At 33.9% G+C, this 18,673-nt stretch overlaps 1 pseudogene; it reads left to right on the top strand.

The window, feature by feature from the left end:
• The first annotated feature begins 7,991 nt into the window (after positions 1-7,991).
• Positions 7,992-14,666, top strand: LOC112098036 (annotated as a pseudogene).
• The last annotated feature ends 4,007 nt before the right edge of the window (positions 14,667-18,673 follow it).

Here is an 18,673-nt window from a genome sequence, read left to right as displayed (position 1 = left end):
CAGCTAAAATGAAATTGTAAGAAAATAAAGAACAAGCACAATAGAGGACACCAGAAATTACGTGGTTCAGCTTTTAGCCTACGTCCATAGGCAAAAACAAAAAGAAATATTTTACTAGTGAAAAGGAGTTACAAGTATTGTAGTATTTTAGCTCACTACCCAAAATCCCAATACACCCAAACTCTCAAATCACTAAGTACACAAAATTCTTTGCTCTTGCAAGAATCACTTCTCACAACTCTCAACTCTCTCTACAAAATTAGATGCTGAAAACTAAATGAAGAGCTCCCTTTATATAGCCAAAATTGGCTATTAAAATAATAATTAATTTTTTTTCTTGTCAAAATCGTTCCCCTTTTTCTTCTTCAAACTTCTTCTTTTTCCATTTTCTTCATTCCAAATTTACTGCTGCCAAATTCTTCTTCGTCTTCTTTGAACAAAATTGTGCTGACCATCTAGATGGCTGCTTTATACCATCTAGATGGACACCTTATTTGACAGCTTTTGCCCGTCAATCCGCTTGCTCCAGCTTGCTGAATTTGTAAAACAACTACTAGAATTATGATCAGTGATCACTGTCAGATTGATTGGATTAATTATAATTACAGATCAAACGGTTGAAATTCAATTTAACAGATACACACGCCTTGACGCGTTCCCAAGTTTCGGCAACGGTGAGAGGACAGTGTTCCTTGACTATGGCAAACATAACCCTCGTAATTCATCTTTGGTTTTGGCTTCGTTGACAAAAATCTCACAAACAATCTGCCTTCAAGCAACAACACAACTCCCACTAAATGTATTTTTTACACTCTCAAACGCACCGTTTTTATTTTTGTTATAAATTTGACGCTGCCATTTTTTTTTTTTGACGGGCATGGCTTTTCCTTTTAAGCCTTTCCTTTTATCTTTTATAGCCATCTTCCATATTATTAGGAGGAGTCGTTTTCACTTTTTTTAAGAAATTTTGATCACATTAAACTTTTGATCTGAATTCATAACAAAAATTAAAACAGTGCATGATATCAAGATCATGGTGAATACGGTAGTTCATAAAAAATGTTGTTCTTCTTCCAAGTAATCTTATCATTTCTCTCATTTTATTCGTTTTCCTCTTTTGAAGTCTTCAATCTTATACTCAGTAAGTATATTAAACTGCTTTTTCACTTCAGTTCCAGACAATCGAGAGGGTGCTTTGCCCTACTCTCTAGTTTTATCAAAAGACACTATATTTTCGAAACCTATGATTTGTTGGTAAAAATCGACGGTGATCCATGTGACAAAATTTTCTACTATGTATTAGATCTAGTGTTTTGCTGGCAAACAAGACATGCTTAATTGCTTATTTACCTTTAATACTCCACCCAGACAAGTTGGCAATGCTAGAAAGTTGACTGATAGTCCATAACAATGTTGCGTGTAACTTGAACATTTGATTACGTGATGCAGTGTATCATTCCAACCATATCATCATCAGCCACTTCCCTTATAACGAAATATAGATTACAACACTTCTTAAAAGGACAATAAATTCTTGTGCCACCAACAACATTCTCAAATGTAAAATCTATAAATTTTTCAACCCCATCAGTAGGGGTGGGCATGGGTTGGTTTGGGTTGGATTTTAAGTCAACCCAAACCAAACCATAAAAATTAAGATCCAATCCAAACCAACCCAAACCAAATCATTTGGGTTTGGTTTGGGTTTGGTTTGAATTTTATTATCAAAATAATTTTTATTTTAATAAAATTTAATTATATCAAAATTATAATAATTATTAATTGTTATTAATTATTAAATTGATATTAAAATATAAAAAAATATAGTGGATAAAAATTATAAATTTTACAATAACTTAATCCTTAAATTAAAGAATACTAGAAAATTAAAATAAAGTTTAACACACAAAAATTATTATTTCTCAATAAATAAGAACATACACTTTAATAATAAACTTTCACAAACATGACATTAACAATCTAATAATAAATTTTGCCACTTATTATTTATTTAATTATGCAATATTTGATTTTATTTATCGTTTTGGTAGTTTTGCGTTATGTTGTCTACTTATATGCATAAATTTAGGGAGATATATCATTTTTCCCCCTTATGTTTTTATAATGGCCAAAAACCCCTCTAATAGCATAAGTTTACAATATTACCCTTATTTTCAACTACTCTTTTATTTATATTTATTATAAATTAAATAAATCACATGAATAGAAACTAAATAAAAAATAAAGCATTAAAAATAAGAAATATATGTTTTGATATGAACAAAAAAATTAATAATAAAATTTTTTTATACTTAATCACATGAATAGAAACTAAATAAAAAATAAAGCATTAAAAATAAGAAATATATATTTTGATATGAACAAAAAAATTAATAATAAATTTTTTTTATACTTATTTATTTTGTGAAAATTTTCTTATAATAAATATATAAGAAAAATATTAGTAAAATGATAAAAAAATTATTATAAGAAAACTTGAATGACAAATAAAAATTTATTATAAGATAAATAATAAAATATTTTACCTATTTGTGTTCATTTATTTTGTTTTCATTTATTTCATTTGAAAAATTTGAGTGTTGGGGTTTTATTCATAACACATGGGTAAACCATACCCAACCCATAATGAAATGGTTTTCTATATAAAACCCACATCTAACCCATTTTCATAATTTACCCAACCCAAACCATTTAATTTGGTTTGGGTTTGGGTAAACCCATGGGTTGTGGGTTTATGCCCACCCCTACCCATCAGTATATGACTTGGATTTCTATTTGGCAAACCAACCCAACACTTGTCCATGACTGTCTCCTTTTAATGCGCTACAAATATTAGTTAAATAAATCATTTTAGTTCTTGATTTCTACCAGGGGTGGGCATTTTACCCGACCCGATCCGAAAAATTTCAGGTTCGGGTCGGATCGGGTTGTTACTAAAACCCGATCGGGTGAAAAAGTTAACCCGATCGGGTCACCCGAACCAGAATACCCAATCGGGTCACCTAAAAAAAAAAACAGATTACACACACCACAACCACTCACTCACAGTCACACGCACAGAATCACAACTGTGAATTCATAGTCTAAGTCTCAACTCTCACACACAAAGTCACAAGATTCACAACTCACACACTCACAAGTCACGGACTCACGGCCTCACACACAGTCACACACACAGGCCAACCGCCACACCACAACCACTCCACTCTCCAGTCTCCACGGAACATAGAGCACACATAGCAGCCACTCACGCACACAGGCCATAGCCAATCAGCCACGTCGCGATCTGCTGCCTAGTGCCCACTGCCGCGATCTGCTGCCCACATCCTGCTGCTGCGATCTGCCCACTTCTTGCTGCAGTGATCTGCTGCCTCGATCTGCCCACTTCCTACAGCCGTGATCTGTTGCCTCGATCTGCTGCCGCCTGCCGTGTTCCACCGTCGGCCGATCTGCTGCTCCAAGCCTCCAAGCCCAAGGCCGAAGCTTCCAAGTTCCAACCGGACCAACCCGACTCGAGTTTCTCCCACTCTCACCCGAACCGATTTGAAGCTTTGACTTTCAAGTTTCACTTTCAAGTTTCAATTTCAATCTTTCATGGTATATTATATAGTTATATATGCTTCTTAGTTATTGCTTAATTGGTTATTTATTATGTAATTGATTATTGTTTAATTGTTGTAAATTTGTAATTATGTATTTTTAAATGTTAGTAATAAAATCAAAAAAATTGATGTTTTTATGATTTTGTTATGAATAAATTTTTATTAATTGTTAATAAATAACAAAAATTTTGTTAATTATTAAGATTTATATCAATGTTAATTGATAATTGTTAATAATTGTTAATAACAATTAATAATTTTTTTTAATGAATAAATTAGGAGATTAGGTAGATAGATTAAATATTAAAATTAAATATGATGTTACATATATTTTCTAATTATAATGTGTTATTGTGTTATGTGATTATGTGCACTTGTGCAATCGCTTTAAACCTTCAACCTTAAAAAATTAATTAATTCAATTAATATTTTACTGTATGTTAATCAATTTGGACTTGAAATTAAAGGGTTTATAATAAGAATTAGGACATAGATAGACAAATAATATCATATTATTATGGGAAATGGGTAATTGGATATTATAAATTAATTATTTAATCATGAATTTCTTGCTTTTGATTTATGGATATGAACAATTTGAATTGAAATTACCAATTAGATTATTTTTGAATTAATGATTATTAATTATTATTTTGTATATTCAGATGCTTGGACACTTTAATTATGTTTCCGAAAAATTTAATTATGTTTAAATTTTTTGATTTTATATTTCAAACTTTCAAAGACTAGTATTTAGAAATTGTGCTTTGAATGGAGACTAATAGCCTATTAACTTTAGATTTTGTAAGTTTGTAATAGCCTATTAACTTTAGATTTTGTAAGTTTGTATTAAACTATTAATTTTAACTTTTATTAGGTTTGGACTTTGTTGGTTGAGCAAATAATAATCCTAATCCCTTCCAAGACAATAGGCAAATAATCATATTCTTGCATTTTAACTTTATTCATTTGATTTCATAATATTTTCTTTTCTTTTTTTGGTTGAAAATTAGTAAAAAGGATTACAATTAAGAAAATGTTTTAAAACACCCTAAAACTACAAAAATAGGAAAAAAAAAGAGCTAAAAAGTGCATTAACCGGATTTGACCCGAACCAACCCGAAATGACCCGAATGACCCGACCCGATTTAAACCCGAACCCAATTTAACCCGAATTCAACCCGAATTACTGACCCGACCCGACCCGAATTAATTCGGGTCGGTTCCCGTCGGGTCAGTAATTCGGGTTGAATTCGGGTTAATTTTCACCCGACCCAAAAAACTTGATCGGGTTGACCTGAACCCGACCCGAACCCGCTTTGACCCACCCCTAATTTCTACTACTAAACAAGATATTTTCGTGTGAGCACAGTCTTGCAATATAATAAAAAGATCATTTTACAATTTTATGGTTAATTTCATTAGAATTTACATACATGAAAGCAAGCAAAGCCACAAGAATCAGAGAAAAAGATGTGAAAATCAAAGTATATATACAAGTACAACAAATGTGAAAATCAAAGTATATATACAAGTACAACAATAATTAATGTGAAAAACAGTTTCCAATACCTTCTGTAAAGAAATATCCTCGCCAAGTGCTGAGAACTTCACTTGGCCATCAATTACAGATATATAAAGCCTGTAACCTAGAAACAAAAAATTAGGTCAGCAAGTCCTGAAACATATTTATAAACCAACACTGGAGATAGCACTCCATTTACAAGCTCAAAACCAAGGTCAGCTCAGCAAAATCATCACCAATTACATTCATCCAACTCAGCTCCTACACTATCCTCAATATATCCAACATTCCCTTCATATTTACAAAAGGTAAGTAATCCTACATATCCCACTCAAGAATACATAAGTTTCTTCAATCTCAAGTACCGAAAGTTTTCTTCTACGTTTATAAAAATTTCGGCACCATCTCCCTAATAATTCTCCAAGCACTAGACATAGCTATATACGTGTTTATGCGTTTTGCCAAAACAACACATGACACCCATCCACCTAGTACGTACCCAGAGAACACGAGGAGCAGCTACCGAAAAACCCATTTTTACGTGGGAAAAAAACTTCAGCCACTAGCTACCAGAGAGAACTATGCATTCCCAAACTGTCCAAGCCTGGACAATTCAAGAATTATTAATAGACATACGATCCTCACTATCATCCAAGGATGACACTAATAAAACATGTGTCTATTAATAATTTCTTAAAACAAGTCTAAGCTTTCAATGCACGTATCAAAAGTTTAAAATTGAATCTGAAATTTGAATAACACATAAATATCATAAATCTCTTCAATTTATTCCTGATACAATGTAACATTATTTCACATATCATTTCTTAAGCAAAACCATAAAAAATCAAACGATAAATACATTTTCGCACTGATGCAGATTCTGTTTACTGAGCAATAAGTTTTAAGTCATTCATGTTGAAATACTTCTTCCTATTTTTTCAACATATAACTAGTACGTACGCACAATTAATAAATTAAAAAAAACCTGGTGGTGAATCTTGCAAAATCTTCCTATTTGTGTTTTTTTTTTTTTTTGGGGGTTGGGGGGCACTATGAATCTTGCAAATCCTCGGGAGGCCATGTTAAGACAAGGCCAGCTTACTATTAGGGTATGAAAGATAAAACCTTTTATTTCCTTTTCAGAATAAAAAGAACATCAACAGTGTTAAAAAAAAAAATCTTGAGGATTTCAGGCCTCCAGATCCTTACAAATCAAGGATATTAAAAAAATTTACTTAGAGGAGATAGGTTATGCTCATTTGTATCTTGTTAGAAGAAATTGATCCAAAGCCTCAGTTTTAATTAGCTTCATATAGCCAATGATTAGGTTTTTAAAAACCAATGAATATTTTTATAAGAAATCAACAATATTGCTGAAAGAAAAACCAAATAAAAATAATAAAGCCAATGAATAGCTCAAGGCTCTTTATGGTCTAATAACTAATCAAACTAAGTGGTGGACAAAGGCGAATATGTTTGTTTGGTCATTAATAAGCTCAACAAATCACTAATAATCACCTAATCACTATTCCTTATGCTATGCAATATAATGGCCTGGGTAATGGCGCCAAGGCAGACAATAACTAGCTAGCCAGTTATGATAGTTGATTAACTTAACCTACTGGAAATCTGAAGACCAAAACGAATAAGCTTTGCCTAGAACTAGAATAGGAACATTCATACCCAAAACTGATATACACGATTAAGAAACTTGATTATACGGATATGTCTGTTGGCCACACTTAAAGAGAATTTTCAAAAGATGCTAAGGTACACCAAATCCCACTATTTCATACTCATAAACACAAAAGACCATGGCAAAAATTAATGACTATATCAAATAAAATCAGTCATAGGACATTGAGATTAGGACAACTTGATTTGTATACCGTAAATCTGCATAGTGAACTATATTTCTGTTAGAACTCTGAAGTTTTTCTATTAAAATTTTTTCCTCTGCTAGGAAAACCACTTTAACTGAAATGCTTAAGTCAATATTGACAATCATAGACATAAAAGTATTAATAGGCTCATTCAAGTGAAATGAGCATTATTTCACACATCCTTTAGGTTTTTAAGTCATTTAGAAGTCATTCATGTTAAAAAAAAAAAAATTCATATACTTTCAATATAATTAGTACATGCACAATTAATTAATTAAATAAATCTGTTTCAGCTAATATAGGAACTTAATTTATCAAAGCTAGTAGTTATAGCTAGGACTTGAACGAGGCACCTTTCAAAGTTCAAGAAGAGCATCTGAACAGAATGAAAGCACTTTGTAGAAATGGTAATGATGCTTTACATCTACATGCTCTTACACAATATGAACTTTCATTTACGCCATTATAAAAACTTTTGTATTATAATTTCTGAAAATAGAACGTACCATTACTAATATAGAATCAGCAATGTATATTACTTATCAGACAATATAACAAGCACTTGGTGAGCATACAAGATAAACTAAAACAAGTTATCTAGAAAATGAAACTAAAACCCAAGCTCCGCTATTCATTGTAGAAGCTTTAAACATAAAATTAAACTAAATATAATAGCAAAACATTAGAATGGATGTTGGAATTAAATCTAAATTCAATAGTAATTCAAATGAATCCATTTGAACTTTGTAAATTCTGCAGAACAAAATTAATTTGAGTGAGCAAACTCACCAATGGAACAAGAACACAGGGGCTTCAACTTGTAGGAATAAAAAAATATTGCTGGCGGGACAAAAATTGACAATAACGGCTACAATACGAATTAAAAAAAAAAATCAAAATCTATAATTACAAGCTAAGTAAGAGAAGAAACTTATAATCACAAGCTTAACTCAAAAGATGAAGGGAGAATACGATGAAGAAGAAGATGGCCAGTGTTTTACGCCGTTCGCCGGCAACCAGTTAGGTTTACGATGGTGGCTAGTAACACGGAGTCCAGCGAATAGTAGCATACCGAACGGCTCTTTACCGTCACGTGGTTAGTAACATATGTGACCGCAGTGTGGCCGTCACATAAAAGGTATCGGGGTTACAAAGTTAGTGATATACGTAATGGCTGCTTTTGCCTTCTAGGGGTCACATATACCATATTTTCTTGTAGTACATGGTAAATTCTATTTGAAAATTGCTAAGTATTTTAGATTTGTACGAATTCATTTGTGTGTACTCGTTGGATAATAATATATAATAAATAAAATTTTTGTTGTAATTTTCACAATATTGTGTTATAAATATGTCTCATTGAAAAGTTTTGAAATCGTTTTGATTGATCATAATTGATATTTCCACAGTTGCAAAAGATGCCAGAGAAAATTTGATTATCTTAAGAAATGGCTGCAAGAGATATGAAATCAACCATACAATAAAATCAAATTTTATGGTTTCATCCTAATAGGTCCCAGTCAGAATTAGTAGAAATAATAAGTGAATAATTTGTTCTTCTTAAAGTGAGAACTACCACAATTGCTAGTAGTGTTTGGATAAAAGTCTGATGATGATTTTATTCACTGATGGAGCTTATTTATAGTTGTAATGCAAAACTAATTATTATGCTTTGTAGCGTGTAGTTAGGCTTAATCAAAGCTTACAAGATCAAGTTGTTAATATTGATTTAAACAAGTTTTTATTATTTTGGAATAAATATCAAATCAAAGAAAAGAACAACTCATGCGTGAGATCCTTTCCAAATCAGCAACAACTTTTGAAAAGGTCAGCTCCAAATCATCAATTATCCAGCTCCCAATTAATAGCAAATCAATTCTCACGTGCCTTACACTACTCATGCACGTGTTGCATGGCGTGGACGTCGAGCCGCATGTGTCCATGCATATTCCTCCAATCTGCTGCTAGGCTTAGGCAATCGATTGGTGTGCCTCAGCTTCTTATCATCACTCCATTTGATTTTCTGACCTGAGCTACTGTTTAGTTCTAAGTTTTGGCAATTACCCGGGACTGCTCTATTTGGTGTATCATGGACACAATAAGGCTTAGCATTTAAAAGTCAGCAGCCACGCAACTTCTTGGAATCTTCGTGCAAGTGTTGGATATCGACTGTTCGATAATGATGGTAGCATTGGACTGGAGTGTAATTGACGCAGTGGAATAAGGATCACAAATAATGGGTATTGGATGAGGATCACATTGGAGCGTTGTAATGCAACGCATATTCACGAAAGCGTTGTTGATGAAGTCTATTCTCCGCTTAGCTTAAACGTGGTGAGCTTGTCTAGTACTCTAATGCTACTTTATTATGAAGTTTATTCTTCATTGATTAACAATTGTCCAGTCGTTTCCCCTGTTCTTTTTCTGTTTCTTTCACTTCAGATCAATCCATCCTCCCACAACCCCCCCCTCCCAAAAAAAAAAAAAGATTGAAGGTGTTGGAATGCATTGTTACTGTCGTTTTAGAAGTTGCAGAATGCTTGGCTCCTCCAACACAACAACAACTTCGTTATTTGCGTAGCTCCAATGCCAACTTTGAGAATCTCAAGGCTGAAATCGAGAATCTCAAGGATAAAAGTAGGAGCATTCAGCGCAGAGTTTCAGAGGCTGAAAGAAAAGGAGAAAAGATTGAAGAGGAGGTTGAGAAATGGCTGGTTAATGCGAACAAGATCATTGACCATGCAGACAAATTCATTGACGACGAGGAGGCAACAAATAAGCGATGTCTCAAGGGTCTGTGTCCTAATCTGAAGACCCGCTATCAGCTTAGCAGGAAAGCAGAGGCAGAGGTAAAGGCGCTTGTCGAACTCCGAGAAGAAGCTGGGAGATTTGATGATAGAATTTCCTACCGTACCATTCCGAAGGAGATTTGGCTCAAGTCTCACAAAGGCTACGAGGCCTTCGAATCAAGACGTTCTACTTTGGAGGCTATAAAAAAAGCATTGATCGATGTTAGTGTCAGCATCATTGGGGTGTACGGCATGGGCGGCACTGGAAAGACGACACTGGTGAAGAAGGTCGCCAGGCAAGCTATGGAAGACGAGCTCTTTGATATGGTGGTCTTTTCAGAGGTTTCCCAAATTCCAGACATAAAAAGGATTCAACAGGAAATTGCCGAGAAGTTGGGCCTGGAGTTGCACGAGGAAGTTGAATCTAGAAGAGCATGTAGACTATTTGAGCGATTGAGAAATGAGAAGAAGATCCTTGTGGTTTTAGATAACATCTGGAAGCACCTTGACTTGGAGACAGTTGGAATTCCTTTTGGAGAAGATCATAAAGGCTGCAAACTACTGCTGACAGCAAGAGATCGTGGCGTCCTCTTAAAAATGGGATCTAAAGACAACTTCTTGATTAACAATTTAAATGAAGAAGAACCTGGAGATTGTTTAAGATGATGGCCGGTGATGATGTTGAAAATCGTGAGTTGAAATCTACAGCAATAGACGTCGCCAGGGCATGTGGAGGTTTGCCCATTGCCTTGACTACAGTAGCAAAGGCACTGAGAGGCAAGAGTCTGCATGAATGGAAGAATTCCTTGAGAGAACTCCAAACGCCTTCAATGGTAAACTTCGAAGGAGTATCTGCAGAGACTTATTCAAGTATTGAGCTGAGTTTCAACCATTTAAAAGGTGAGCAACTCAAGAAAATTTTTCTGCTCTGTAGTCTAATGGATAACCGTATTCTTACTTCGGACTTGTTTAAGTACTCCATGGGTTTGGGTATATTTAAAGGAGTCAATAAGATGGAAGATGCGCGAGACAAATTATATGCATTGGTCCATGAACTTAGACACTCTTGTTTGTTGCTTGAGGGTGAGAGCAATGAAGAATTTTCAATGCATGATGTTGTTCGTGATGTCGCAATATCAATTGCATGCCGCCACCAACATGTGTTTTTGGTGAGAAATAAGGATGTGTGGGACTGGCCAGATGAGGATGCACTTCGAAAATGCAATGCGATCTCTTTAAGAAATAATAGTAATCGTGAATTTCCTGAAGGATTAGAATGCCCAAACCTTGAATTTTTATTTATCTCTATCAAATATTCTTCTCTTGAAATCAATATTCCTGAGAACTTTTTTGTAGGGATGAAAAAGCTTAGAGTTCTAGATTTTACTCGAATGCAGTTTTCTTCTTTTCCATCTTCAATTGATCTTCTACCAAATCTTCACACACTATGTCTGGATCAAAGTGCGTTGGGGGACATAGCAATCATTGGGAAGTTGAAGAATCTAGAAGTCCTTAGCTTTTTGAAGTCTGATATTATGCAGTTGCCCGAAGAACTAGGTCAATTGAATAAGTTGAGATTGTTAGATTTAACAAATTGTTTCCAACTGAAAGTTATTGCGCCCAATCTCATATCAAGCTTAACTCGACTAGAAGAGCTGTATATGGGTAATTGCTTCATTGAATGGGAGGTTGAAAGAGCCAACAGCAAAAGAAGTAATGCTAGCCTTGACGAATTGATGCATTTACCTCGGCTAACCACTCTAGAAATTGACGTTAAAAGTGACAATATTTTACCAGAAGGTTTTTTGGCCAGAAAGCTCGAAAGGTTCAAAATATCTATTGGAAATGGGTTATTCATGCATCCCATGAGTGTTGGACAACATTGGTTTAAAAGTCGGCCGCGCTTTTCGATCAACAGTGATCGCAAGAGTTTAAGATCATTGAAGCTCAAGCTTGATTTTATGGACATTTGCTCCATGAAATTGCAGGGCATCAATAACGTTGAATACTTATGGTTGGACAAGCTGCAAGGCATCGAGAATGTTCTTTTCAATTTGGACACGGAGGGCTTTTCACAATTGAAGCTTCTCTGGGTTCAAAATAATCCTGACGTCTTTTGTATCGTCGATTCAAGGGAGATGGTCGCTTGTGATGCCTTTCCTCTTTTGGAGTCACTTACCATTCACAATTTGATCAACATGGAGAGGATATGTATTGATCGGCTCAAAGTAGAGTCTTTCAACAAACTCAAAAACATAGAAGCATATAATTGTGATAAATTGAGTAATATCTTTTGGCTCTGTACTACAAAATGCCTTCCAAGACTTGAGAGAATTGCAGTTATTAATTGCAGCAAGATGAAAGAGATTTTTGCAATTGGGGAAGAAGTTGATAATGCAATTGAGAAGATAGAGTTTGCTCAATTAAGATCTTTGAGTCTGGGGAATCTTCCAGAGGTTACAAGTTTTTGCTGTGAGGTGGAGACTCCTTCAGCATCACCGAACAGACAAGTGTCACAACACGAATCGACGACTATGTTTTGCTCCAGCGAAATCACTTTGGATATTTCAACTCTGCTTTTCAACGAGAAGGTGCGTAGGCTAACATTTTCTTTATATATATATATATATATATATATAACAGACTTTATTCTATCATACGTTCTCTTTTGATGTCATACGTGGAAAATAAATACATCATTTAAAGAATTGAAAGAAAATGGAAAAAAAGGATAAAAAGAATCTCACGCGCTCACTAATTAAGCTCTTAACAAGTAGTATGAATTAGAATGCATTCTCAGCTGTCAGTTGGAAATTGATTCTGACTTGCATTATTTTGTAATCAAAGAAGAAAATTTCAACAAGTGCTTCCCATATGGATGGATCTAACGAGAAATTCTTATTTTTTTAGGTTGCGTTGCCTAACTTGGAGGCTTTGGAGATATCTGCAATTAATGTCGACAAGATTTGGCACTACAATCAAATTCCGGCGGCCGTGTTTCCTCACTTTCAAAGTTTAACACGATTAGTTGTGTGGTACTGTGACAAACTGAAATACATATTTTCAGCGTCTATGATCGGAAACCTCAAGCAGCTCCAACACCTAGAAGTACGCTTCTGTGAGGATTTCTGAGAACAGAGCAGATGAAGTGATCCCTTATTTTGTCTTTCCACAGCTCACCACTTTGAGACTCCAAGGTCTACCAAAACTTAGATGTTTGTACCCTGGAATGCATACTTCGGAATGGCCCGCGCTAGAAATTCTTTCAGTGCATCGTTGTGACAAATTAAAGATATTCACTGAAGATTTATCGCAGAATAATGAGAACGATCAACTTGGCATTCCTGCACAACAGCCCCCATTGCCGTTGGAAAAGGTATGAAGCCATTTTCTAGATTTTTTGTCTACAGCTTATTTTTAACTTTGAAAAATATGGCAAAGCATCGATAAATTAATACTCAATAAATTGAAAACTTTTATTATACAATAATCTTTGTTAGTCTAGATTAAGAGATCAATGTGGTAGATTAATAATTATATGAACTTTTTTTGGTAGAGCATTTATAAAAGAATCCTTAGTCTTTCCATATAGAAGAACTTACAAAATAAATTAGTAATTTATTATTGTGCAATAAAATAATTTCGAGCCAGTATAAATCAACCTTTTTCCCTAATTTCTTTTTTACCTCTAAAATTAACATATAAAATAAATTTTATCAATAATTCAATTTTTTTTAAATATAATATAAAACAAATATTATAAAGTCACTGCGTGTGACCGTAGATCATCAATTGACCTCATTAGTTATTATGATTGATGATGATCAGATCGTACCCAACTTGAAGGAACTATCACTAAGTGGAAAAGATGTGAAGATGATTTTGCAGGCCGATTTCCCACAACACCTTTTTGGCAGTCTTAGAGAACTAGAGATTGCTGCAGATGACACAGCTTGTTTTCCAATCTGGAACGTACTGGAGAGATTTCACAATCTCGAAATACTCACACTGTCTTTTTTTTCATTCGACGAAGAGGTATTTTCGAAGGAAGGATGCTTGGAGAAACATTTGGGGAAGTTGGCAATGATAAAAGAATTAAAGCTGTACCGGCCCTATCATCTGAAGCAGCTGTGCAAACAAGATTCCAAACTTGGCCCCATTTTTCAGTATCTTGAAATTCTAGGAGTATATCATAGTCAAAGTCTGTTAATTCTATTGCCATCATCATCGGTATCTTTTCGGAACCTAGCAAAACTTGTAGCTTTCGGTTGCAAGGAATTGATACACTTAGTAACATCCTCCACAGCAAAAACTCTAGTGCGACTGGTCAAAGTGCAAGTATATGGATGCAGAGCAATGACAGAGGTGGTAATAAATGACAAAGATGGAGTTGAAAAAGAAGAGATTGTTTTCTGCAAATTGAAGACGTTGCAACTGTTTGATTTAGATAGCCTCACAAGTTTCTGCTCTGCCAATTACACCTTCAAATTCCCATCTTTGCAAGAGTTGTGGGTGATTGGTTGTCCCAAGATGAAGACTTTCACTACAGGAGAATCAATCACGCCTCTAAGAGTAAACGTCTGCTATGGAGAGACATCGAATCAACGGCGTTGGGCTAATAATGATCTAAACACAACCATACAACAATTACATGCTGAGAAGGTACGTATATACATATTACTCTCTATCTCCCATGATAATTTTTTACAAAATTTGCTTTCTTAAATACAATATAGATAAGATATTTGATGAATAAGAATTTTACTTTCAGCTGTTGGCGGTGTCGTCGTCATACTCTACGCAGTACGACTAATTTCATAGGCTTCTTATGACTTGGAGTTGCAAATTTTTAGAAGAAAGTCTCAACTGGTAATTAATTTTTATTTCATTTATTTAATCCCATGGCTTGTTTCGCAATTTCATCTGAATTATTTAGAATGGGTCCCTCGGTTTACTGTTAAATTTGCAATGCAATTTTAATGATCCTTTCAGACTTTTATGGACAGATTTTGCATAGTTGAATGTCTTTTTAGTCTACTTTAATTTGAGTTTTTCATTTTTTTTTTAGAGCTCCCCTTGTTTTCTAAAATTTTATAATTCCTTGCATACTTTTTATGATAAAATTTCATTAAAAGCCTTCATATTTTATAATTCATTGAAAACGTGCATACTTTTTCCTTTTTTTCTTTGCCAATTATTTATTGTCATCATTGCTGTTCTTTTATTTTAGTTTGTGCTCTGTTTGTTTATTGGGTTTGCTTTTCGGAAAGTTAGAAGGCAAGGAAAGTACTTAGAAAATGTTCTTCCCTATGAACACATAATTCACAGCTGAATATCATTCATTGGATTCAAAAAAATTAAAATAAAAAAAAAAAGTAATCAGCCCATTATTCCCAGAACAAATCCTTAAACCATCAAACGTTAGCTATGAACAAGTATATTGGTCTATAGCATATTCATAATATTTTTTCTGCTGTTCTGGTTAAAATTTCTCTACTCTGTGATTGCAGAATGTCTGGATACTGATGAAGATTTAAGTCACTCTTCTTCTGTGAATAAGGTCGTTTTTCTTTTTTCCTCTATTCAAAATTTCCATTCTGAGGGGTTCCCATTTCCATCTTCGTGATCTTCTTGTGATAGTATGAGTTACAACCTGTCTGTTTCCTTTATTTGATCATCGCAAGTTCAAAGACATTTTATTCTAGCTAAGCTCTTTGTATGTATTATAACATTTTTATTCTCAATATATAGAACTCAATGAGAGGTCTTTTATTATACATGTGTCATGAATTTCTATTGTATTTTGAGATTTGATGGTGTGTTATCGTCCCATTGCAAGGTCTTGTAATCACTCTGATTCTCATTTGAGGAGGTTGGTCTCGTCTATGTGTATGTATTTATATCCACAAGAAATTTGATAAATGGTCTTGTCATTTTCTCATTAAAACATCTAGTGCTTCATATGTTGGAGGGCTACCAGGCATCAGGGCCAGATTTTTAAACTCTTCTTCGTGTCATTTTTTAACAATAATAAGGAAGCCCAAGAGAAAATCTAGAAGTCCTAATAAGGACCGCTTCTGTATTGTTCATTTTCTTAATTACCTTCATTATTATTTTCGTTTTCAGTTGATCAAACTTCAGTTCCTTAGCATTAATCTAATTATGTACTTCATCTAGAAATCCTTAATTTACTCATCAAAATGTGAACGCTTAGAAAACTAAGGCAATAAATATAAAGGTACTACCTAAGTTTATCATCACATATGATCACCACTTGATAATCAAATAATCATAAAAGCATATAAATTCAAATTAGTGTATCATTTACACTATAAGAAATAGTTGTATTACCGACCAGACATTTCCACAATATACTTTTTACACTATAAATGCTTTTGATGGGCTTCATCTTTGGTTTCGGCTTCGCCGACAAATATCTCACAAACATTCTGCCTTCAAGCAACAACACAACTCCCACTCTAAATGTATTTTATACACTCTCAAACGCACCGTTTTGATTTGTGTTATAAATTTGACGCTGCCATTGTTTTTTTGTTTTTGACAGGCATGGCTTTTCTTTTTAAGCCTTTCCTTTTATCTTTTATAGCCATCTTCCACATCATTTCTCTTCCAAGTAATCTTAAGAAATATTTCTGTTCTTCTTCCAAGTAATCTTATCATTTCTCTCATTTTATTCGTTCTTCTCTTTTCAAGTCTTCAATCTTATACTCAGTAAATATATTAAACTGCTTTTTCACTTCAGTTCCAGACAACTGAGAAGGTGTTTGTCCCTACTCTCTAGTTTTATTCAAAGACACTATATTTTCGAAACCTATGATTTGTTGGGAAAAATCGACGGTGACCCACGTGACAAAATTTTCTACTATGTATCAACCAATTAGATCCAGTGCTTTGTTGGCAAACAAGACATGCTTATTTACCTTTAATACTCCACCCAGACAAGTTGCCACTGATAGTTCATAACAATGCTGCGTGTAACTTGAACATTTGATTACGTGATGTACTGTATCATTCCAACCATATCATCATCAGCCACTTCCCTTATAACGAAATATAGATTACAACACTTATCAAGAAGGACAATAAATTCTTGTACCACCAACAACATTCTCAAATACAAAATCTATAAATTTTTCAACGCCATCAGTATATGACTTGGATATCTATTTGGCAAACCAACCCAACACTTGTCCATGACTATCTCCTTTTAATGCGCTAAAAAAATTAGTTCTTCATTTCTACTACTAAACAAGATATTTTCGTGTGTGCACAGTTTTGCAATATAATAAAAAGATCATTTTACAATTTTATGGTTAATTTCATTAGAATTTACATATATGAAAGCAAACAAAGCCACAAGAATCAGAGAAAAAGATGTGACAATCAAAGTATATAATCAACGATAATTAATGTAAAAAACAGTTTCCAATACCTTCTGTAAAGAAATATCCTTGCCAAGTGCTGAGAACTTCACTTGGCTATCAATTACAGATATATAAAGCCTGTAACCTAGAAACAAAAAATTAGGTCAGCAAGTCCTGAAACATTTTTATAAACCAACATTGGAGATAGCACTCCATTTACAAACAAAATTACAAGCTCAAAACCAAGGTCAACTCAGCAAAATCATCACCAATTACATTCATCCAACTCAGCTCCTACACTACCCTCAATATATCCAACATTCCCTTCATATTTACCAACCGTAAGTAATCCTACATATCCCACTCAAGAATGCGTAAGTTTTTTCAATCTCAAGTACCTAAAGTTTTATTCTACATTTATAAAAATTTCAGCACCATCTCCCTATAATTCTCCAAGCACGCGACATAGCTATATAAGTGTTTATGCGTTATGCCAAAACAACACAACACCCATTCACCTAGTACGTTCCCAGAGAACACGAGGAGCAGCTACTGAAAAACCCATTTTTACGTGGGAAGAAACTTCAGCTACTAGCTACCAGAGAGAAGTATGCATTCCCAAACTGTCCAAGCCCGGACAATTCAAGAATTATTAATAGACATATGATCCTCACTATCATCCAAATATGACACTAATAAAACATGTGTCTATTAATAATTTCTTAAACAAGTCTAAGCTTTTAATGCACGTATCAAAAGTTTAAAATTGAATCTGAAATTTGAATAACACATAAATATCATAAATCTTTTCAAGTTATTCCTGATACAATGTAGGCATGTAGCATTATTTCACATATCATTTCTTAAGCAAAACCATAAAAAAATACAAATGATAAATACATTTTCGTACTGATGCAGATTATGTTTACTGAGCAATAAGTTTTAAGTCATTCATGTTGAAATACTTCTTCCTATTCTTTCAACATATAACTAGTACGTACACACAATTAATAAATAAATAAATAACCTGGTGGTGAATCTTGCAAAATCTTCCTTTTTTTTGTGGGGGGGGGGGGGGGGGGGGGGGGGTTGGGGGCGCTATGAATCTTGCAAATCCTCGGGAAGCCATGTTAAGACAAGGCCAGCTTACTATTAGGGTATGAAAGATAAAACCTTTTATTTCCTTTTCAGAATAAAAAGGACATTGACAGTGTTAAAAAAAATCTAGAGGATTTCAGGCCTCCAGATCCTTACAAATCAAGGATATTAAAAAAAATTACTTAGAGGAGAAAGGTTATGCTCATTTGTATCTTGTTAGAAGAAATTGATCCAAAGCCTCAGTTTTAATTTGCTTCATACAGCCAATGACTAGGTGTTTAAAAACCAATGAATATTTTTATAAGAAATCAACAATATTGTTGAAAGAAAAACCAAATAAAAATAATAAAGCCAATGAATAGATCAA

Source organism: Citrus clementina, unplaced genomic scaffold (assembly GCF_000493195.1).
Source record: "Citrus clementina cultivar Clemenules unplaced genomic scaffold, Citrus_clementina_v1.0 scaffold_5, whole genome shotgun sequence".
Taxonomy (NCBI): Eukaryota; Viridiplantae; Streptophyta; class Magnoliopsida; order Sapindales; family Rutaceae; genus Citrus; species Citrus x clementina.
Note: the sequence above shows the minus strand (reverse complement) of the source record. Positions and strands in the feature narration are given on the sequence as shown.